We start from the raw sequence: 22,901 nt of genomic DNA, 5'->3' as shown, positions 1-22,901 counted from the left end.
AGCAAAGGCAGTTCTGAGGGGCAAATTTATCGCACTAGGAGCACATATTAAAAAGACAGAAGAGCATGTAAATAACCTAAAAAAACCTGAAACACCTAGAGGAGCAAGAAAATGTTAATTCTAAAACAACTAGAAGGACAGAAATAACAAATATAAAATCAGAAATATCAGAGGTTGAAATAAGATCCACTATACACAAAATTAATAAATCAAAAAGTTGGTTCTTAGAAATACTTAGGAATTAACTTAACCAAAGATATAAAGAAATTATTTAATGAAAACCATAAAAGATCAACAAAAGAAATTAAAGAGGACACTAGGAAATGGAAAGACATCCCATGCTCATGAGTAGGGAGAACCAGCATAATGAAAATGGCTATACTGCCAAAGTTGATATACAAATTTAATGCAATCCCCATCAAAATCCCAAAGGTATGCTTTACTGAAATAGAAGATACAATTCAAAGGTTCACATGGAGAAAGAAAAGACCTAGAATAGCCAAAAAATTCTAGGCAAAAAGAGCAATGCAGGTGGTATTACAATACCAGATTTCAAACTCTACTATAGAGCCACAATAACAAAAATAGCATGGTATTGGCACAAAAATAGACCAGAAGATCAATGGAACAGAATAGAAGATCCAGAAATAGAACCACATACCTATAGGCAACTTGTATTTGACAAAGGAGACAAAGATATACACTGGAACAAACATAGTCTATTCAATTATTGGTGCTGGCAAAACTGGGCAGCCACATGCAGAAAACTAAAAATTGACCCTAGCCTTTCACCATGCACAAGCATTAATTAAAAGTGGATCAAAGACCTCAATGTCAGACCAGAAACGGTGAAGCTGCTACATGATAGAATAGGAGAGACACTGGAACTCATAGGCACAGGCAAAAGATTCCTGAACAGAATCCCAGGGTCACAACAGATTGGAGAGAGACTCAATAAATGGGACTACCTAAAAATAAAAAGTTGCTGCACAGATAAAAGCATAGACACTAAAGTAGAGAGACAGCCAACCAACTGGGAAAAGATATTTACCAATAATTCATCAGACAAATACTTAATATCCAGTATCTACAAGGAACTCAAGAAACTAATCCCTCCCAAACCCAACAAACCATTCACTAAATGGGCAAGGGAACTAAAGAGAGACTTATCAAAAGAAGAGAATAAAATGGCAGAAAAGCATATGAGAAAATGTTAATCATCCATGGTCATGAAGGAAATGCAAATAAAAACAACCTTAAGATACCACCTTACCCCAACAAGAATGGCCAAGATTTTGAACTCAGACAATGACAGATGCTGGCAGGATTGTGGAGAAAAAGGAACTCTACTGCACTGCTGGTGGGATTGTAAGCTAGTTCAGCCACTCTGGAAAGCAATTTGGAGGTTTCTTAAAGAACTGAAAATTGACCTTCCCTATGATCCCACCATAATATTTCTGGGCACCTATCATGAACATCATAACCCAAGATATGATAAGGACACCTGCTCAGCTATGTTCATCTCTGCACTATTAAAATAGCCAGGAGATGGAAACAATCCAGATGCCCTACTGCAGATGAATGGATACAGAAAATGTATATATATGGATACAGAAAATGTGGTATATATATATATATATATATATATATATATATATACACACACACACACACACACACACACACACACACACACACACACAATGGAATACTACATAGCCAACAGACAAGGTAAAATAATGGCATTTGCAGGGAAATGGATGAATCTAGAGCAAATCATGTTGAGTGAGACAAGTCAAGACCAAAGGAACAAAAGGCACATGGTATCCTAAAATAATATGTGACTATTAGATCCAAACAGCACAAGAGCGAGGACTCAATATTTGTGTACCCAGTGTTATGGACATGGTACTGGAAATAAAAACACAACTACATAGACATAAAAACTTATGACTCTATAGACATAATGTTTTGTTACATAGATTAATATGTATCTATGATATACAAACCCTTCGCCTAATTTTGATTATGTTCTAAAAAGTAAGTGCCAGTGAATATACATAGAGATTCCCTTCTTGAATACTTGTTTGTCAAACACATCATTTGAAATATGATGTAAAAATCAATGTTAATAAATTCTTTCATAAAAAATAAAGGAAAACTCCCAGCATCTATACAATGGCTAGGACTTGAAAAGGCTAGAAGACAAATTTGGGAAAAATGAAAGGATCGAGAAATTTTCTACCTTTCAGACTTGCCTCCATTCCTGTCCTACCCCTCCATACCTTATACTCTCTTCTGCTCTCCAAGTCAAAGTCTTCCCTTGGACAGCTCACATTTCAACAAATTTGTAGCTATTTGGTTTATCATCACTGGTTCAGGGACAATTTAGAGCATACTTAGGCAGGCTCTTATAACAATCCGCCCCGTGGTGTTCCTTATGGAAGACACCTGCTTTGCCAAGAAGATGCATTAGCTGTGGGTGACTGAGTAAGAACACAATTATGCTGTCAAAGATTCTGCCAGACCTGGGCACCTGCTAAGCCTGGGCACTATGCATTTCAAGGATGCCTTGTCTCATGTTGGCCTCAGTAACTGTCCAAGCAGAGGGTGGGGCTTCTTTCCTTCCTATATTTTGTCTCATGAAACACCAATACTGTCACAAGTTTCTTAGGATAGCGAACAGGGCTGATTGATATTTCATCCTCCATTCCTTCCAGACTCATTCTAACCTAAAACAATGCTGGAGCTTGCCTAGAGCAAAAGCAGCACCTAGAAATCTCAACAGAGCCAGAATGGGCTTATATCAGGGACCAGGTACTGCTTCAGTTGGGTCTTCACCTAGGTCAACTATTGATGAATGGAATGACAGCTGAAATTTTTTTCAGCAGAAAAATGGCTATTTTGGGAGGAAGAGAAGGCCAGAAACTTCTTGAACTTTTACATCATTTTTCCCCTGACCCCAGCCTAGTTAGATTCATGAAGAAATTGTTTTTGCTGTTGTTTTATTGGTTGTTTTGTTTTTTAAAGGGAAAAAAGCCTCTTTGTATTTTTTACTTTTATATTTATTGTTTTGCATTTACGTTTATTTTGATCATGTTAACTATCTTTAAGTAGTTGTGCAAAGGAGTTTCTACTCCACATGTGAACTTATTTATACAATATTTCTTGATAAATGTCATGCTTTTGGGATTTTTTTGCCAGTCCTGGGACTTGAAATTTAGACACTGTCTCAAGGCTTGTGCTCTACCACTTGAGCCACAGCACCACTTCCTGCATTTTCTGTGTATGTGGTACCGAGGAATCTAACCCAGGACATACAAGGCAAGCACTCTACCACTAGGTTACACTCCTGGCCCCGGTGTCACAGTTTCTATCATTCTTCTCCCTCTCCATTTTATCCCAACCTTACTCATCCCTTCAAGGTTTCTCGTTCCATTTTCAGCCTGTACATTGTGTCTTATGACTCATCTTGCCTGTCTCCATTCTTGGTTTTGCCCTCTCTCATCAATGCCTCAACTACCCAAAGCCTACAGTTTCTGAGCCTCTAGTATATCACGCGCGCGTGCACACACACACACACACACACACACACACACACACACACACACCTTTTAATACCATGTTGTTGATGGAAAGGGCTGGCAGCTGCAGATCTCGCTCTGATCCTTTAAAGCTGCAAGGCCGTGACCTCTAAATATCCTATACATTCAAATGTTATGTAAATAAAATTATATTGAGAAAATACCTGATAATGGCCTGATAGGTAATAGTTCCATCATCATACACTCAACCAGTGTATGATACTTACAGGAGTACAAGAGTATTTAGCCTCTTGAAAAATTAACTGAGAAATCCTCATTGTATAGCTGGAAAGGAGCTGACCTGGTTTTGTGATGGGGCAGGGCTTCCTGAAAGATGCATAAGCACATTGTGGCCTTCTTTCTCAGCAGTGGGTTTGGCGATTGGGAACTTATAAATCTACAGCTGGCTTTACTGTGCTACCACGCTCTTCCACTGTGTCCCTAGATGAAGCTCAAGGGAAGAACTTACTCAGGCTGTGGATCCCTCAGAAGACACCCACATCTCACCAAACAAGGGAAAGCCAGACTATTTCTTTACATTAGAAACAGAATGAACTAATTGCATGTGCTTCTCACCACAGAGACTGAAAGCACAGATCTTGAGCATGTGCCACAAGACACCTTCTGCCTGTGTGGGAGCCAGATCTGGCCCCAGTTATCAAGTATGCCTAATATTTCTTAGTTGGGAAAGAAAACATCTCCCTAGTAAGAAGAGAGAATTATGTTGTTATTCCTTAGAGAAATGTAAAACAAATAAAGTAATAATTTAAAACCTCATTAATCAGCTAGAATCTTCATCAATAAAGTATCATCTTCTTCATAAAGTCAGAAGAATTCTCCATGCCGACTAAGATGAATGGTGTAACTCAGACATTATATATTTTTCCAGTCCTGGGCCTTGAACTCAGGGCCTGAGCACTGTCCTTGGGCTTTCTCAAGGCTAGGGCTCTACCACTTGAGCCACAGCACCACTTCTGGCTTTTTCTATGTATGTGGTACCGAGGAATCGAACCTGGGTCTTCATGCATGCTAGGCAAGTACTCTATAGCTAGGCTAAACTCCCGGCCCTCAGATGTTATTTTTAAGAGAATAAATTTCTATAAAGTTTTAAAAGGAATTTGGAACCTGGGATATATTTTTATATTTATACCCAAATATATATGCCACTATGATTTTGCAAATTGTGATTGATTTATGGAGTTCCAAGGCATTATCCATCCATCTTGGAAAACATCTAATAAAGTTACTGAGACAATCCTCCTGTAGGTGGCAGTGGACTGTCTGGTGGACAGGGTACCTGTCTATACTTTATATGAAGTTGCCTTCATCAGCAACTGGCAAAGGTGATTTATACACATGAACATGGTAGCTCTATTTTTATGACAACTATGCAAAGCAACAATTTTCACCCATGTGGGAAATGTTTCATTTACAAAGATGTTCATCACAACATCACTCAAATAATGCAAACAACCTGAATGTCCAATAGTACAGAAATGATTAAATCAACTTTAGTGTTCATAGTTGATATTTATGAACTGCTTATAATATCATGGGAGAAAAGCCTTGCTATGCTATCATTATAATTTTATACTTAAAGGATAGAAAACTGCATATGCTGCGTAAATACCACTATGTAATGCAAACAAAGCAAATTAAAAGCTATTCATAATGAAATTGTAGAAATGTAATAAACTGAAATATATATTCGCAGCAGTTGTGTAGGGGGTAGGATTACCCATGCTATATTTTGCCTCTCTAATTTGCTCTATTTTCCATATCTTTTAATGAGTATGCATTCATTTTTATATTAGAGTCTACCAAGAAACTTTAGAAACAGAAAATATGCATTAGAGGTGGAATTAAAAGATTTCATTGCTGAAGCATAAAGACATTGAAGCACCTGATGTAGTATTTCAACATTTGTAGGAGATGCTTCAGTACCTTGACAGAGAAAAGTCTTCGTACTAACTTCTCCAGAAATCTTCATAAAGGACACACCTAGGAGAATGGGGAGTTCAGAAGAAAAGAGATGAGATTTCTGTAACAAGTGTACCATAGTATGATTTTCCTCAGATTTCTAAAACATTTCACCAGTCCCTGGTGAAGCACAATATCAACTAGCATGAGATCAGTAAGGAAGGAGCATGCATCTACACTGAAGGATGGGAATGAGCCACTTACGCCAAATTCTGGCTTCATTTAGAGCTTTCACAGATAAGCTCGTGCTTCCTATACCCTACAAGCACAGATCATTGCAATCTCATTACTTTACTTGAATTTTGCCTTGCCTGTTTATGGCTTCCCTTTCTCCAAGGGCTTTTCTTTTATTTCACTGATGTCTTATTCATGAACCTATCAAAGCTATGGCTTTTGCAAGAACTAGTATAAGGAAGTGACCAAAAGTAGCCATGCAGACAGAGCATCCTCGTCCTTCCTAAAAAGTCAGCTCTCAGATATTACCGGATATACAATAGTTTTACTGATATAGATTATTTTTCCCAAGAGATTTTGACTCCATATTCCTGGATAAAGGTCAGGAATCTAAATTATTCATTTTTTATTGTCAGGGTAATGTATGGAGGGGTTACAGTTATATTTGCCAGGTAGCAGGTGCATTGTTTCTCAAAGATTGATCCACCTTCTCATGTTTTTGACTACCTTTCCCTCCCCCACCTCCTCCCAATCCTCTTGTTTACTTGAATTGTCTTAAGGCTTGAGCCAAGGGCCTGGGACTGTCCCTGAGCTTTTATGGTCAAAGCCAGCACCCTACATTTAAGCCACAGTTCCACTTCTGGTGCTTTGCTTGTTCACTGGAAATAAGAGTCTCTTAGACTTTCCTGCTCAGGCTGGCTTTGAACTGCCATCTCAGGCTCCAAAGTAAGAGGTAGGAAAAAAATATGCTAATATACAGCAAACTAATATTAAAATTAGTATTAATTAATCAATTAATAAATAGTTAAAACCAGTATTACTAGTATTAAAATGCTTTGGGATGCAGTGGGGCATAGTAGTTCAATATAATGGAGCTGAGAGTTGAGAAAATCCAACTTAAACTTTGATTTTAATTCACTGTGACCTCAGACAATAATCTCTTTTCAATGTACAAAATAACTAGAAATAAACATACCCATTAAGAAGACAAAAAAAGCGATAGTGTTTCATTGTGAAGAGAAAATAAAATCATGTATAAAGGCATTTGCCAAAGAGCCTGCTACTTCTTAAATTCTTAACAAAGCTCTGTTTGATGGTAATGATTATGGTGATGATTGTGACAGTTATGATGATGAGGATGGTAGTAATTGTAGTGATGATGACAGTGGTGGTGATATTGCAGGAGGAATACTTAAATCTACAATGGGCTGTAAAGTATGATTGTTCATTCTGAGTGTGTCACATTTTTCCCAAAGAAAGCATCTGGTTTCTGAAGTTCTAGTCTCAGAGGAAAGAAAACTTACATGAACAAAATGGAGGAGAACAAAAAACAAAAGTCCCTCAAAGAAAATGGCCCAGATGTCACACACAGAAGACAAAATGTCAAAACTGGATAGAATCATTAGATGTATAATCTAATATTTTGTCATCATTGTTTCTTTCTCTTTTTTGTGCTGGGCCCAGAACTTGAACTCAGGGCCTTGTAATCTCATTTGCCTTCTTCACTCAAGGCTGCCACTCTACCAGTTCAGGTACAAACTCTTCCCCCATCTATTGGTCAATTAGAATTAAGAGTCTCTCAGACTTTTGATTTCCTTACAAATGGTCAATGTCATTCTTTCTGATGAAAGCCCATTGTGTATATGTACCATCTCATTTTCTTCCATTGAGGAGCATCTGGGTTGATTCCATATCTTAGCTATGGTAAACAATGCTGCAATAAACATGATTGTGCTGGGGTAGTTTTAGTGTGACCTGTTTTATTGCCAATTGGATTGCCCAGGAGTGGGGTTGCTGTATCATAGGAAAGCTCTATGTTTACTTTTTCAGGGAACCATACTGCTTTTTTTCCAGAATGCTTGAACAAGTTTACATTCCAACCAATAATGCAGTAGTGTTTCCTTTTGGCCCCATACCCACCAGCATCTCCTATTGCTAGTTTTCTTGATAAGGGCCACTGTAACTGGGGTGAAGTGGAATTGCAATATTTTCTTGATTTTCATTTCTTTTCTTTCTCTAGAGATGTTAAAACATTATATTAAGTGAAATAAGCCAGACCCGAAGAAGTGTAGGTTGCATGGTTTCCCTCATTTGTAATAATTAAAATGTGCCTATAACCCTAAAAGTAAATTCAATGAAGAGTAAAAGACAAAAATAACAGCTGGACATGATAAAACAGGACTCTAAACATTCGCACAAAGGAGGATATTTTCAGGAGAGGATCATGCCGGCTCAGTAGCTAGGTGCTTATAATCATATAAAAATGATGTTTGCTGAAATCAACTCCAAGAAGTGGAAACTAGAGTGGCTTTTTGTGGTTGTTTATTTTCTGTTTCTTCCCAACTTTGTCACTGTTTCTTTTCTTTTTTTTTAACTTCTCCACTTTTGTCCTTGCATTTAAGTTTATCTGATTTGGGAGGGGAAGGGAAAGCACAGAAACCATGGGACAACCCCTACACTCCACCCCCCCAAAAAACCCCAAATAGTAGGAAATCATGTCACTTCTTAAAACAAAAACGTTTCCAGACTTTTCCATCCAAGCTGGCACTGAGCTATGATCCTCGAATCTCAGCTTCCTGAGTAGCTGATAGGCATGAACCATCAGCTCATTCTTTTTTTTTATTTGCAGCATTTGAGCACTGATTTTTTTCTTTGGAAAGCCTCTCTCTCCCACTCTCTCATCCTACATATGTGGTTACACTAAAATCACTTCCAAAATCAAAGCGTGAGTTCTAGAACCAAGCTTCTCTGACCTGTGTCAGTGGGAAATGGCTGGCCAGGTCACTCAACCACAACATGTCTAGATCAACTTTTAGAATGCTCCCTGAAGTTTTCAGGAAAGAAGCTTGATGCTGCTCATAGATTGGGTTTATTAGTTTTAGACTTATCACTGCCTCAGTGGTGAAGATACATTCTTAAGAAAAACCCAGATATAAGCCAACAGGCACATGTGCAAAAGCTAGAGGTAACGTTAGAGAGAAGGAACACTCACCATCCCCACAATATGTTTGTGCTTCTGATTATTTTTGTGTATTAAGCCAGTCTTGGGGCTTGACCTCAGAGCTTAAGCACTGTACTTGAGCTATTTTGTTTGAGGTTATCACTATACCACTTTGAGGCACAGCACCACTCCTGTTTTTTTGGGTGTGGTTTTTTTCTGGTTAATTGGAAATAAAAGTCTCAGGGACTTTCTTGTCCTGGCTGGCTTGTAATCACAATCCTCAGATCTCAGCCTCTTGAGTACCTAGGATTATAGGTTGAGAGTCAACAGCACCCATTAACAGTACCTCTCCATCTCCAGCCATAATTCAATACTTTCAGTCTATTTCTATCTGAATCAATTCTACCCCTTGGCATCCCACATCCACATGTGTTCATCCATAGGAGTTTAAACAGGGTTCATTTCACTTATAAATAAGGTATTCTGGTCCAGGATGGAGCTGATGCCCAAGAATAAAGAAAATTGGGATGAGAATGCATTTTAGAGGACCTGTATTGGAGTCTGAGCTCAAGGCTTCACACTTGGTTCCGCTGATTCTCTATAAGCTAAGCCATGCATCCAGCTTAGCATTTTGCTGGTTATTTTGAAGATGGAGTCTCATGGACTGTTCTGCCTAAGCTAGCTCCCAATATGGATCCTCCAGATCTCAGCCCTCTTAGTAGGTAGGATTACAGGCATACCTTACCGCTGGCCAGGCACCTGCGTATGCTCTCTGTGCCTACATACATACATGTGTATTCAGATGTTCATGAAAAGGAGTTCAGATGAATGCATGTGAACTCTTCAGCTTCTCAACAAGCTAGAGCTAGCAATTATTATGTATACTCTCAGATATAAAGAAGAAACCTTCGAAGATATAATGGGTTTGGCTACTAATTAAAAAGGATGGACTTCATGTCATATTAATTGGGTTTTAATGCCCATATCTGACACCAGTTCTGACAACTACAGTTTGAGAGAATTAAAGGGACTGGTCAATAGAACCCGTGTGACAAATGGATAGGGCTTAGGTGAGGCAGTGGTACTAAGTGATAACAAGAGTAGCATATTGTAGGATTCAGAACAGAAGAGTTGATTGTCCTTTTTTTAGAGAAAAGCCAGCTGGGCAAGAAACAGACGTAGAGAGCAGATTTCAGTTCATAATCTTTCTTCATACACATTTGAATGATCTTGGAGGATTCCCTATATCTATTTCTTCAGTGAATTCTAAGAGTCTTTAACAATAGTATCAGAGATCAGGTACATATTAGAGAACAAGTAATAGTTACACGTGAAACAGGCAAAAAATTGATATGTTTGTTCATTCAACAAAACTTACTGAAAGCCTATAGATAACAATAATGTATTTCAGAATGACACTAGAGAAAATTTTGAAAGTCTTCAATATAAAATAATGATAAAGTAGGCAGGCACGGTGACTCAGGCCTGTAATCCTAGACTCATAGGAGGCTGAGATCTGAGGATCAATGTTCAAAGCCAGCCTGGGCACAAAAAGACCTGAGACTCTTATCTCCTACTTACCTCTAGAAAATGGGAAGTAGGGCTTGACTCAAGGGTAGGGTAGTAGCCTTGAGCTGAAGAGCTCAGGGACAGCACCCTAGCCAAGTTCAATCCCCAGGGATATAAAAAAAAAGTAATGATAAAGTGGGAGAAAAACATGGGAAGGGGTAACAATGTTCAAGAAAAAATGTACCCACTACCTGATAAATGCAACTGCTGTAACCCCTCTGTACATCACCCCAACAGTAAAATAAATTTAAAAATAGGTAATGATAAATGTTTGAGAAGGCAGATATGCTTAGCTGTATTTAAGCATTACGTGGGGTATATATAAATGGGAATATTTTGTGACAGTTCATTGATGAGTATATCTTTTATGTTCATATGTATCAGGTTAAACCTCTTTTTTTTTTAAACTGCCAGGTGCCAGTGGCAGACACCTGTAATCCTAGCTACTCAGGAGGCTGAGATCTGAAGACAGTTGTTCTAAACTAGCTGGGGCAGAAATTTATCTCCAATTAACTACCCAAAAAACAGAAGTGGCTGTGGCTCAAGTGGAAGAGCACTAGCCTTGAGCACAAAAAGGCTCAGGGACAGTACCCAGGCCCCGAGTTCTGTTCTAATAGAACAGAATAAAGAACTTTAATTTTAAATAACTGCAGGTTAAAAAAGAAAATCAAGTAAAAATTTACCATTGAGTTTGCTTTTAAAAAATTGGAGATTCTTGGATTATTGTAAAAACTTCTCATCAGTCCTCATTCCTGAATGTCACAAAGAATGGCATCGGTTTCAGAAGATGGCCTGGAAGGTATAACGGAAAATTAATAAAGGCTAGTGTTTCTTTTATTACTCAGGTAGCCAGTGAAGAAAGACAAGGAATTAATGTAGTGCCAGCACAAGTACCTCAGCTCCCTGTATATGCCTATGATTTATTACCATTACCTCTCTTCCACCCCACCTCTGGCCCACCTGCACACAGGCAAGCCACAAGACTATGGAGAACTGAGCCAACATTCTAGGCTTGTCTCTTCTAATATCGACACAGCTGGAGAGATGAGTTATTTTTCCCTACCTGTTCTTTGTAGTTGAAGATACATCTCTGCTTAGCCTAGGGCTCCCGGATTCAAAATGATAACTAAGCTCGAAAAGAATGCCCACAGAGCTCATATCCTTCCTGTCCTAGGCTGCTGGAGGTATGAGCATCAGGCATACCTATGAGCCCCTGTCAAAGTGGACCGTGAGTCCCAAATGCAAGGCCTTTCCAAGAACTAAGTGAGTTGCCTCTCATTGCAAACCAATTGGAGGAACCTTCGCAGGCTGAGCTGCCACCTGTGGAGGATAGGGCGTGCTGCAAACACCTGCTCTGGCAGGTGAAAAACTAGCTGGTAACTTGCTTCCATCTGGAGGGAATGGACATTTGAGAACATAATTCCTATTTGGGATTTCATTCCAAGACTTAAGGTCAATAAATCAGTTGTAGCAGTATAAAGAGGCAAAAAATGTACTTGTACTTGACTATGGTGCTACATGGAGCATCCAGATTTTCTGACCAAATCAAGAATGCTTGATAGGCAGGGGCTGGTGGTGGCTCACTCTTGTAATCCTAGCCTGAGATCTGGAGGATGGTGATTTGAGCCCAACCTCAGCAGTAAAGTCTGCAAGATTCTACCATGAAAGAAAAATAAATTTCAAAACCTTGAAACTGCTGGCCAATGCTTCACATTTGTGATCATAGCTATTCAGGAGACTGAAATCTGAGGACCCAAATTCAAAACCATCTCAACATCTCAAAATTGGTGAGATTTTTCTGTAAAAAGCCAGAAGTAGAGCTGCATCTCAGGTGGTAGAGCACCAGACATGAATGGGAAAAGCTAAAGATTAGTGCCCAGACTACGAGTTCAAGTCCTGATCCTGGCACAAAATATGACAAAATAGGACTGGAGGCCTGGCTCAAGTGGCAGAGCACCAAAAAGCCACCAACTAAGGTCAGGTTGACCACTTTATGTTGGTTAATGGATATGACAAGAACAAGAAAGAAGTGACTCTACTTTTACAAAAACTCTGAATTTCTCATTGTCTGCATTACTGATAGGCACGCTTTATGGGCTACTTTCTTCTCCATCATTAGCTTGTAATGATAAAACTCAAAGCATGTCTTTCCATGCTAGGTGAAAGAAAGGTAAGTAAAATAAGGAGCACTAAGACATTTGTTAGTTACTTTTTCTGCACCAGACACCTACCAGACGCTTTTTATTAATCACTGTATATTCTCACAAAAATGCCTGCAAAAGATGATGAATCATTTTCATTTGCGGATGAGAAAGCTATGAGTGAGAGACCTAATGTTGCTTAAGAGCATAAGGCTAAATAAGAGAAACATTCAATTCACAAATCCAAACCTCTCTGATTTCCAAATGTCTACACTCAGAGATCTTCTACTCATGGGAATACACACATATTTGCACATCTGAACACACACCCACACACACACACACACACACACACACACACACACACACACCTGGAACCCTTTTGCTTTAGGCACAGAGGCACACTATAGGAAGGGACAGACGAGCTGTGTATGCATACCTGCCTGTGTACATATTCTCTCCAGGCTTAGTCTTCAGCTCTTGAAATAAAAGCTCATGCTCCTGTGAGTGAATGATTTTACTCCAGTTGACTCCAATACTAGAAAAACAAGTTAAAAGTAGACAAAGTGGTATTGCCACCTTCAAAGGGCTGGATACTTCACTGACTGAGTCAACAACTGCCAAGGGATTCCCAGGAGCTCTTGAACATCTGGATCTACAGCTACTCATAGACATTTACCAAGACTCTGGGATTTTCCTTCTCCCAAGTCCTGAAATGCTTCTATGAGGAAAGTAATGACTTTGGTTTAAGTGCTGAATTACATGAGGACTGAACCCAAAAGAAGAATACTTCAGTCCTTAGGCAGGCCTTAGTCTAAGCCCCACACACAAAGTAGTAAGTCACTGCTCTGTGTAGTGGCTCCACTTGCAAATCTTCTTCTGTGAGTGAACATGTTTGCTATACTGCAAGTCTGCAACTGCTCAGAAAAAAATCCAAATCGATTTATCTTTAAGCACAATTTTTTTGGATGAGAAAGAAGCCTTTGGCAGCTTGGTTGAGTCTCTCACTTTCCAGATGGCATGGGCATCCTTCAGTGATGCCTGCCTGGTGATTCCATCAAACCACATAGGCCCTGTGCCCCAGAAATAGACTTCAAACCTGAGCACCTGAGGCAAAGTGCTCTCTGCTTCCTTGGGCCACTTCTCTCTCTCAACCCCAGAAGACTGACTTCCTGTCTGTCAGTTCATCTGCTTCCATTTGGCTACCTTTGTAATCTCCTTTAGGTTTCATTCATTTGGCTTTCTGCTCACATATAATTCTTTGGATTTACATTATTTCTAGCATCTGCTGGAAGATTTTTGTGTGTGTATTTTTTTGTAGGTGCTAGGGCTTGAATTTGGTGCCTGGGTGGTATCCCTTAGCTGTCTTCTCTCAATGCTGGCACTCTACAAATTCCACACCTCCACTTTCAGGGTTTTGCTGGTTGTTTGGACATAACTGTCTCTCACCCTTTCCTGCAGGATCTGGCTTCTCACTGCAGTCCTCAGATCTCTACTACCTTGAGGAGCTAGGATTACAGGCATGAACAACAATGGCTCAAAAACATTTAAAACAGACCTAACACCCTCCTCGCCCCCCCAGAATCTCAATAAAAACGGCTCCTTTTCCGTTTCCCATCTTGAAGATCACTCCTCCCAATATGTCACAAGCTACTGAACACACAAGTCCATACAAAAATTTGAGAAAAAAAGGGAACTAGGAATCTGCTAGACCCATCGTTGTCATTATGAAAGGGATGTACAGTCTTCCATTCCTTGGCAAGTCTACTCAGTTGTACAACTTCCAAATTTTATGTAAGCAGAATTTGGCCTTATAAAACACAGCTCCTCCCCGACTCCCACCAGGGACTTTATCGGTAACCACGGCAACAGCCCAGGTGCAGTAACAGAGCCAGCAATTCTATAAAGGTAGAGAGCCCAGAGGAAACAAGAGGGAAAAGTTCTGGAATGCCCCACGAGCCTGGGACTGCCCAGGAGTCATCCATCCTCACTTAGTTCTGCCCAAGAGAGGCGGGAAACATTCACATCTGCTTCACCAGGTAAAATGAGCCTCTACTAGTAGCAAAATCCTTCTGCCTGATAGCAAAGCCTCAGATCCATCAATGTACTTTAGCTAAAAGAAATGGTCAGTTTCAGGACCTAAATCTCTAAAATCATTGGTTGACCCTGGAAAACAAAGCCCTATGTGTTTCAGTTTGCTTTTTCAATGGGATGAGATATTGCTTTCCATCTTTCTCTGGGTTTCGGTTTCAGTCTGTCCCTGTCTATCACTGACTCTTTCCTTCTCTCCCTCTCAATAACAAATGTATGTACACACGCACTGGCAGAAGGGAGGAGGAACAGGGAAAAGCTATGATGAAATTCCCATCACCTGATCACAAGACACACAGCTAGTGCTTTACAAATAATATTTTCTAAGTGCAGCAGCCATGCTCTGGTGTGTATGTGTCAGTCTCTACATCTCTATGTACGTGCACATACATAACTACACAGAGATTTAGCAACTCTCCTAAATTACAATAACTGTCAGAACTAGGCATACTCAAGGTTTATGGCTACAGGAATTTCTTTTTAAGATGCTCTTATTCAAAAGAATATCAAGAACTGAGCAGAGGCAATAAATTAATAATGACTTTTACGGCAATTTGACTAGCATTCTAAGCACACCACTGTTGGTGAAGAGAATAAACAGGATATCACTTCTGATGAGACTCGGGACCAGACATGCAACAGACATGTCCGTGGATCATGGCTGTGCTGGCCCCTGGGAAGGCTCTGTGACTACACATGGATGTCCTCTTCCTGCAGGCACACACTGATTATTGGAAGACATTAAGGTAGAAGAAGCCCTTGAGGACACAGTTACATTTTAAAAAAATGCCTGAAAATAAGGTATTAGAAAGGATTCTCCACTAAACACACACACCCAGAAATCATTTTTTACCTTGTGGTGAGGATCTCGTGATCTCCACCTTGGTACTGTCCTTTGTTCTGACAGAGTGACAGCCATTTGTTATGCATCCCTCGTAGGGTTTGACTCTCAGCTTCACTTCATTTACACTGGCGACTCTGACCACTCAACCAGTTCACTTTCCAGCTCTATTACTGATGTCTAATGGAAACTCTGCTCCACAGAATTGGAGAGCAAATCGCTCCTACACTTGGACAGTTCCTTCCAGATCAACTCAGTCAGGTCAGGGTGCGGCACTTGACACTTGCCGTGGCCTGCTCTATTCTGCTTCATCACGACACTTCAGTAACAGGATGTTAAGTGGGAATCTTCTTTTGATTCAGTACATCAGCTACGCCGCTCAAGTTGAGAACCTGGTAGTAAAGAAGAGATCCCCAAGAATTAAAACCAATCAAGAGGCCAGCAAAGAAATTCCTTTACGGTTGGAAAGCTGATTCAGTTTTGAGGTCTACATGGTTTTGAAATCTGTAGAATTTTTAAAACCTAAGTATATAATTTTGAGAATATTTTTAGAAATTTTATTGTCGGGATAATGTATAGAGGAATTACAGTTACATTTGTCAGGTAATAGGCATATTACTTCTTGGATACTGATACTCCTCATGTTTTTGTCCCTGTTTCCCTCATCCCACTCCCTCCCAATCATCTTGTCTTCCCATCTTCCCTTCCCTATTTCAAATAAACATACATACAATATACCAGGTACGAGATTTTATTTTGGAATGAGGAAAATGTTTTGGGATGATGTAGTGGTGATATTTCCATAAACTCTGTGAATAGTGTTTTGAAATATTGAATTATATCCTTTAAAAGATGAATTTTCCAAAAGTGAAAGTAAATTCAATAAAAATGTGTAATCTCAGTCTAATCATAAGAAAATGGTAAAGAAACACAAACTGAGAGTTTTATATTATAAAAGAAGTCTGAATGGGGCTGTGAATTTGGCCTAGTGGTAAGAGTGCTTGCCTAGCATGTAATGAAGACCCGATTCCTTGTTACCACATACTTAGAAGAAAGCTGGAAGTGGTGCTATGGCTCAAGTGGTAGATCTCTAGCCTTGAGATCAGGAGGCTGAGATCTCAGGATAGCAGTTCAATGCCAGCCCAGGCACTGAATATTAGGAGACTCTTATCTCCAATCAATCACTCGAAAATAGGAAGTAGGGCTGTGGCTCCAGGGTAAGATGGTAGCCTTGAGCTGAAGAGCTCAAGGACAGCACCCAGGCCCAGAGTTCAAGTCCCATGACCCACCAATGTGGGGAGCCGGAGCAGCCAAGACGGCGCCTGTCCCCTGCCTCGCTCATTGTATACAAATTTCTTAGTTCCCCTTAGTGGGTGTGTGAGTGCAGAGCCTTTGCTCGCTCCGCTGCGTCTGCGCGTATGACGTCTGCGCGTATGACGTCAGAGGCCTGACCAATCCCGAGTTTTAAAAAGACCTTAGCGGCACAGCAGCCAATGGAAAAAGTCCCGCATTCTTTGATTGTATATAAGCAGCTGCACTTCCCTGCCCCGCGCCCCTCTGCTTCAAGCCTTCCCTTCAAACGAGTTGCTCTTCATTAATAAAGCGTGATCGAGAAGGATCCTCGTGTGGTGTCCGTTCTTCCCTGCTGGTCAGGGGTGCCGGGCGCCGCAACTGGTGCCGAAACCCGGGACCTGCGGAGGGGCCGAAGAGGATCCAGAACTTGACATGTGAAGAGGACTCCTTCTAGGTATGTTGTTCTGAGAAGTTCCTGTCTGGGTGCTTGTTATCGTTCTTCCTCTGTGGTTTGTGTTAACTCGGTCTTTAAACATCAGTATGGGTAACTCTTTAGGAAGTGTGTGCCGTATAAGGGACTTCTGTGCCCCCTTACAGGCCCTTCTTAAACAGCGTGGGCTGAGAATTTCCCGCGACACAATACATAGAGTGTTAACAGATATTGAGATACACGCCCCATGGTTTGCGGAGTCTGGAGATCTCTCACTGGCCTGTTGGGATATATTAGGCGAGGACCTGAATAGAGCTCTAGAAAAGGGAGGGGTCTCCCGCGCCACGTTGCCCATATGGAGAATGGTGCGTGCTTGTTTGGAGGAGGGCAGAAATACTGAGATTATTAAAGAAGGGAGGAAGGTATTAATTAAGCACCAGGATAGTCTCTCGGAGTCATCGTACAAGGAAGGAGGGACCACCAAGAGTGGGGTAAAATGTAAGAGAAAACAAAAGAATGGAATTGAGGGACTGCAGCCCTCACAAAGTACAGTGCAGGAGGAGGAGAGAAGAGAAAAGAAAAAACAGGAGGGACCAAGGAGTTCCCTCTATCAGGATGCAGGAGAGTCAGATCAAAGCACAGATAATGAGGGGGAAGGGCCCCCGGAGGAACAAAGTTCAGTGGAGGAGGAGGAGTTACAGGAACAGGCTGCCAGGTATGAGGCTGACAGATACAGCCCCAGGGGAGGATTTGGTGCAGACAATGGCCAGGCTCGACCTGCCCCTTCTGCCCCGCCTCCCTACATCCCAAAAAAGGGAAGTTCCTTTATCAAAGCCCGCACCTGGTCTCGGTTGGCCTCTGCTTTTCCTGTTTTTGAAAATCCCATTACGGGACAGAGAGTTTTTGAGCCAGTTTCTTATAAAGCTTTAAAGGATCTCATGGCCGCTGTACAAAATTATGGTCATTCTGCAAATTACACCATTGCACTGGTTCGTCGATTGCAGACCACCAGCATGACTCCAACGGACTGGTATGAGGTTGGACGTTCTTGCCTGACGCATGGCCAGTACCTTGATTATTGTGCTTCCGCAGCAGATTTGGCCGCTGCCAGACATAGGGAGAATGTACTGGCGGGCTGTCCTCACTGGTCAGCTGAAATGTTATTAGGAAAAGGCCCTTATGCAGCGGACCAGACTGGGTATCCTAACGAAGTCTATCAACAAATTAATAATATTTTTTACAGGGCTTGGAAGTCCCTTGCCAGTCGGGGGGAGCGCCGTGGTAACCTTACTAAAGTTGTTCAAAAACCTACCGAGCCTTTTACAGACTTTGTTGGGCGAGTCCTAGAGACCGCAGATAAATTATTTGGGGACCTAGAGGATCACATGCTTTTTATCCAACAAATTATTTTTGAACAAAGCCTCCCTGAATGCCAAAAGGCTATTATTCCTATAAGAGATAAGCCCTTACAAGATTGGATTAGGGCCTGCCGGGAGGTGGGAGCCCCTGTGAGCTTGGATAAAATTGTTGCTGCAGTAGCTGAGACCACTAGAATTAATTCAGGACTATGCTTCAACTGTCAAAAGCCAGGACATTTTAAGAAGCAATGTCCCAATTTAAAATATTCAAAGCAGAGGCCCCCTCGCGAACCGGGACTTTGTCCACGATGTAAAAAAGGAAAACATTGGGCAAATGAGTGCAGATCAGTTAAAGATGTGAATGGACAGCTTATCCCACAACCTCAGGCCTTGGAGCCAAAAAACGGGTGGAGGGGCCCGCTGCCCCAGGGCCCGCAAAATCAGGGGATTCGGTGCCAGGAAACTTATCAGAGGCTTTCACCTCATCTCCAACAGCCATTTGTTCCCGCAGAGCAACCGCAGGATCTGCAGGGCTGGACCTCCGTGCCACCGCAGGAGTGGTCATAACGGAGGACATGGGGGCTCAACTCATAACTACTGACCTAATGGGCCCCCTCCCTGAAAATATGGTGGGAATAGTGTTGGGACGTGCTTCCAATACTATGAAAGGCCTTGTAGTGTTCCCTGGAGTTGTTGACCCTAATTACAGGGGAGCCATCCAAGTCCTCTGTTCAGTCTCTCGAGGGGTCATTTCAGTGGCTCCTGGAGATCGAGTTGCTCAATTAATCTTAGTGCCTTCCCATCATCAAGTTTCCCCGGTGCAAGAAAAGGAAAGAAGTTTAAGTACCTCAGGAGCAGACCTTGTCTGCTTGTCCATGGCCTTAAATAACCGTCCCATGTTAACATTAACAATTGAAGGAAGGACCTTTAATGGTCTGGTGGACACGGGAGCGGACCGGAGTATCGTCCAAATAACTCAGTGGCCAAAGACATGGCCCCTACAATTCTCTTCACAAACCCTGCAAGGTTTAGGTTATGCAGATACTCCTCGGGTCAGCGCAAAACAGTTGACCTGGTCCACAAAGGAGGGTCAAAAAGGAAAATTTCAGCCGTTTGTCCTCCAGGTCCCAGTTAATTTGTGGGGCCGGGATATCCAACAGCAAATGGGTTTAATTCTAACTACTGATTATTCTTCAACGGCACAGACTATATTGAAAAATCAGGGCTTTGTCCCTACTGGTGGGTTAGGAAAATATTTACAGGGCCGGCATGCCCCTGTGGAGCCAGTAGCCAATAGAGATAAGCAAGGTTTGGGTTTTTCTTGGGGGTCACTGAAAATTTAGCCTCTGCCAGTCCAACACCCATACCCTGGTTAACAAATAAAGCGGTGTGGGTGCCTCAGTGGCCCCTGTCCCAAGAAAAATTGGAGGCTATAACTCAATTGGTACAGGAACAACTAAGGTTGGGACATGTGGAGCCTTCTGTTTCTCCATGGAATACCCCTATTTTTGTTATTAAAAAGGCCTCAGGCAAGTGGAGACTATTACATGATCTCAGAGCCATTAATGCTCAAATGCAAATATTAGGGTCAGTCCAACGTGGCCTCCCACTGCTTTCTGCTTTGCCCCAAAGATGGCCCATTATATCTATTGATATTAAGGACTGTTTCTTTTCTATTCCTTTGCATCCCAGGGATAGAGAACGTTTTGCCTTTACCCTGCCTTCTGTTAATCATGAACAACCTGATGCGAGATTTCAGTGGAGGGTTCTTCCACAAGGGATGGCTAATAGCCCTACAATATGCCAACTATATGTTGACACAGTTCTTTTCCCTGTGAGACAGCAATTTCCCATTGTTAGAATTCTTCATTATATGGATGATATTTTAATAGCTGCCCCAGAGCAGAATATCCTTTTTCAAGTATTTAGTAAATTGTCTAAACTTCTTGCAAAGGCAGGCTTAAACTTGGCACCAGAAAAGGTGCAATTTTCAGAAAAGGTTCAGTTTTTAGGTTCCATAATTTCTCCCACAGTTGTTACACCTCAAAAGGTGGTATTAAAAATGAAGCATTTGCATACCCTTCATGATTTTCAAAAATTAATGGGGGACGTAAATTGGGTCCGAAATTTTCTTAATGTCCCTCGCTCTGAATTGTTGCCCCTCTTTTCCTTATTGGAGGGAGATCCGGATGTTACTTCACCTAGAAAATTGACTGTTCAGGCTAAGAGTTCCATTCAGCGTCTTGAACAGGCCATAGAAAATGCACAACTCTTGCGTGTAAATCCATCAGCGCCAATCTTATTGTGCATATTTAAAACAAAAAATTATCCTACAGGAGTATTATGGCAAGAAGGCCCATTGTTATGGTTGCATGGAAATTCTTATGGCTTAAAAACTATTCAGTATTTTCCAGAATTAGTTGCTTTATTAGCTCTTACAGGTTGCAAGGCGTGTTTGACTCACTTTGCAAAATTTCCTGACAAATTAATTATTCCTTATACCCGGCAACAAGTACAAGTATTGGCTGCCTCTGTTGACTGGTGGGCAGTTTTGGTGTGCTCCTTTCCAAATATAATTGACAATCATTATCCCAAACATCCACTGCTGAATTTTGTGCGTGAAGATTGGGTGTATTTCCCCAAAGTTACAAAAAAACTGCCTCTGAGTAATGCCCTAATTATATTTACAGATGGGTCAAAAACAGGCCGAGGTGCCTATGTAGTTCAAGGAAAAGAGCCAGTAACTTTAAATTTTCAACCAGAAACTCCACAAGTAGTTGAATGTCTAACAGTCTTAGAAGTATTCAGGAAATTTTCTGAGCCTTTTAACCTATATTCTGATTCACAATATGTAGTTAATGCAGTGGCATCCCTGGAAGTCGCAGCCTCCATAAAAGGTAGCAGTACAGTTTCAAATATATTATCCCAACTTCAGAGTTTAATTTTACAAAGGAAAAATCCTTTTTTCATTGGTCATATTCGGGCACATACTGGCTTGCCTGGTCCCATGTCAGAGGCAAATGCCTTAGTGGATTTGACTGCCAGAGCCCTGGTGGGCCTTTCCCATAATTCTGTTCAATTAGCACGAGATTTTCATCAACTTTATCATGTTTCTGCAAAAACCCTTCGTTATAAGTTTTCCATTTCACGCCAACAGGCTAGAGAAATTGTTAAAGCTTGTCAATCTTGTGTAGTATATCATCCCTCTTTCATAATTGGAGTTAATCCTAGAGGCCTTTGCTCTAATGCCTTATGGCAAATGGATGTTACTCATGTGCCTGAGTTTGGCAGGACAAAATATGTTCATGTTTCTGTGGACACTTTCTCTGGCATAATGCATGCCACGGCCCTTACAGGGGAAAGGGTGTCCAATGTTAAAGTTCATTGCTTGGAAGCATGGGCAGCATGGGGAAAACCATTAAAATTGAAAACAGATAATGGCCCTGCTTATGCCTCTGCCGGATTTCGCTCTTTTTGCACTCAAATGCAGGTAGTTCATTCTACTGGCCTCCCTTACAATCCCCAGGGTCAGGGAATTGTGGAACGCGCCAATAGAACACTTAAACAACTTTTATTTAAACAAAAGGAGGGAATAGGCCGAGATGTCTCCCCCAGAGAAAGGCTGGCCATTGCACTGTTTACCTTAAATTATGTAACAGTGGATGACAATGGACAATCAGCTGCTGATCGGCATGCTGGAAAAATGGCAATACCACCCACACAAAAAGTAATGTGGAAAAATGTTATCGATAACAAATGGTATGGACCGGATCCTGTAATTCAGAGATCCAGGGGAGCTGTTTGTGTTTTTCCACAGGGACAGGAACCCCCCCATTGGGTGCCGCAGCGCCTCGTAAGGATATTGGAGGAAAATCAAACGCCTAAAGAGGATGATGCGAAACAAAATCCTGGGAATAATCCTGTTAATAATTCTTCTGCTGCCACGACTTTGGATGAAGAGACAGAAGGGAAAAAGCAACAAAGAAAGGACAATGTGGGCAGTGATGAAGACCTTTCCATTACCAATGCCTGTGACTAATGCTTCTTCCATTTTCCCCTTTGTGCCACCAATTCTTCCTTGCAACTTCCCTAGGACTGCAAGGTTCCCTATGCCTTACCCTGTCAAAAAAAAAATCTGTCCTTCTGTGTTAGGCTGGTTTCTCAAAAATTGGGTCGCTCTGATTATTTTAAATTGTTCTGCCATAGAGTGTAAATTGAGTCAATGCTGGAGCCGTTGCCTACATTTGTTCCAGTTCCTGTGAATGTTTGTTGCAGTTTGTTTTGGGTTTTGTGTCTTTAGCCTTTGGTTGCTCTGCTGAATGAGGTCTCACAATAAGAGAGAGAGAGCAATGCTTGTTCATGCACTCACTGCCTTGGAGCAGGGACACTCCCCCAAAATTTGGCTTGCAGCTTTAAAGGCCAACTAAAACTGCCCTGTACTGCCTTTGCACCCTCAAGACCTTAGTCTATTGCACGAGGAATAGGAGTATAGGCAGCCA

General features: G+C 41.3%; 1 long non-coding RNA gene across 6 annotated transcripts in view; it reads right to left on the bottom strand.

The window, feature by feature from the left end:
- The window catches only part of LOC150064945 (uncharacterized), a 55,697-nt gene that overhangs the window by 30,436 nt on the left and 2,360 nt on the right, over positions 1-22,901 (bottom strand). For 2 of the 6 annotated variants that reach the window (XR_016534856.1, XR_016534855.1), the window contains exons 2-5: positions 15,334-15,713; positions 12,829-12,927; positions 10,932-11,040; positions 5,529-5,585 (exon numbers count right to left, since the gene is read on the bottom strand). This is a non-coding gene — a long non-coding RNA (uncharacterized LOC150064945). Of the gene's footprint in view, positions 1-5,441; positions 5,586-8,583; positions 8,983-10,931; positions 11,041-12,828; positions 12,928-15,333; positions 15,714-22,901 lie in introns of those variants that run through there. The other 4 variants (XR_016534857.1, XR_016534859.1, XR_016534854.1 and 1 more) reach the window with 3 other exon arrangements.

This window comes from Megascapheus bottae, chromosome 3, assembly GCF_031878675.1.
Source record: "Megascapheus bottae isolate mThoBot1 chromosome 3, mThoBot2.hap1, whole genome shotgun sequence".
Lineage (NCBI taxonomy): Eukaryota > Metazoa > Chordata > Mammalia > Rodentia > Geomyidae > Megascapheus > Megascapheus bottae.
Note: the sequence above shows the minus strand (reverse complement) of the source record. Positions and strands in the feature narration are given on the sequence as shown.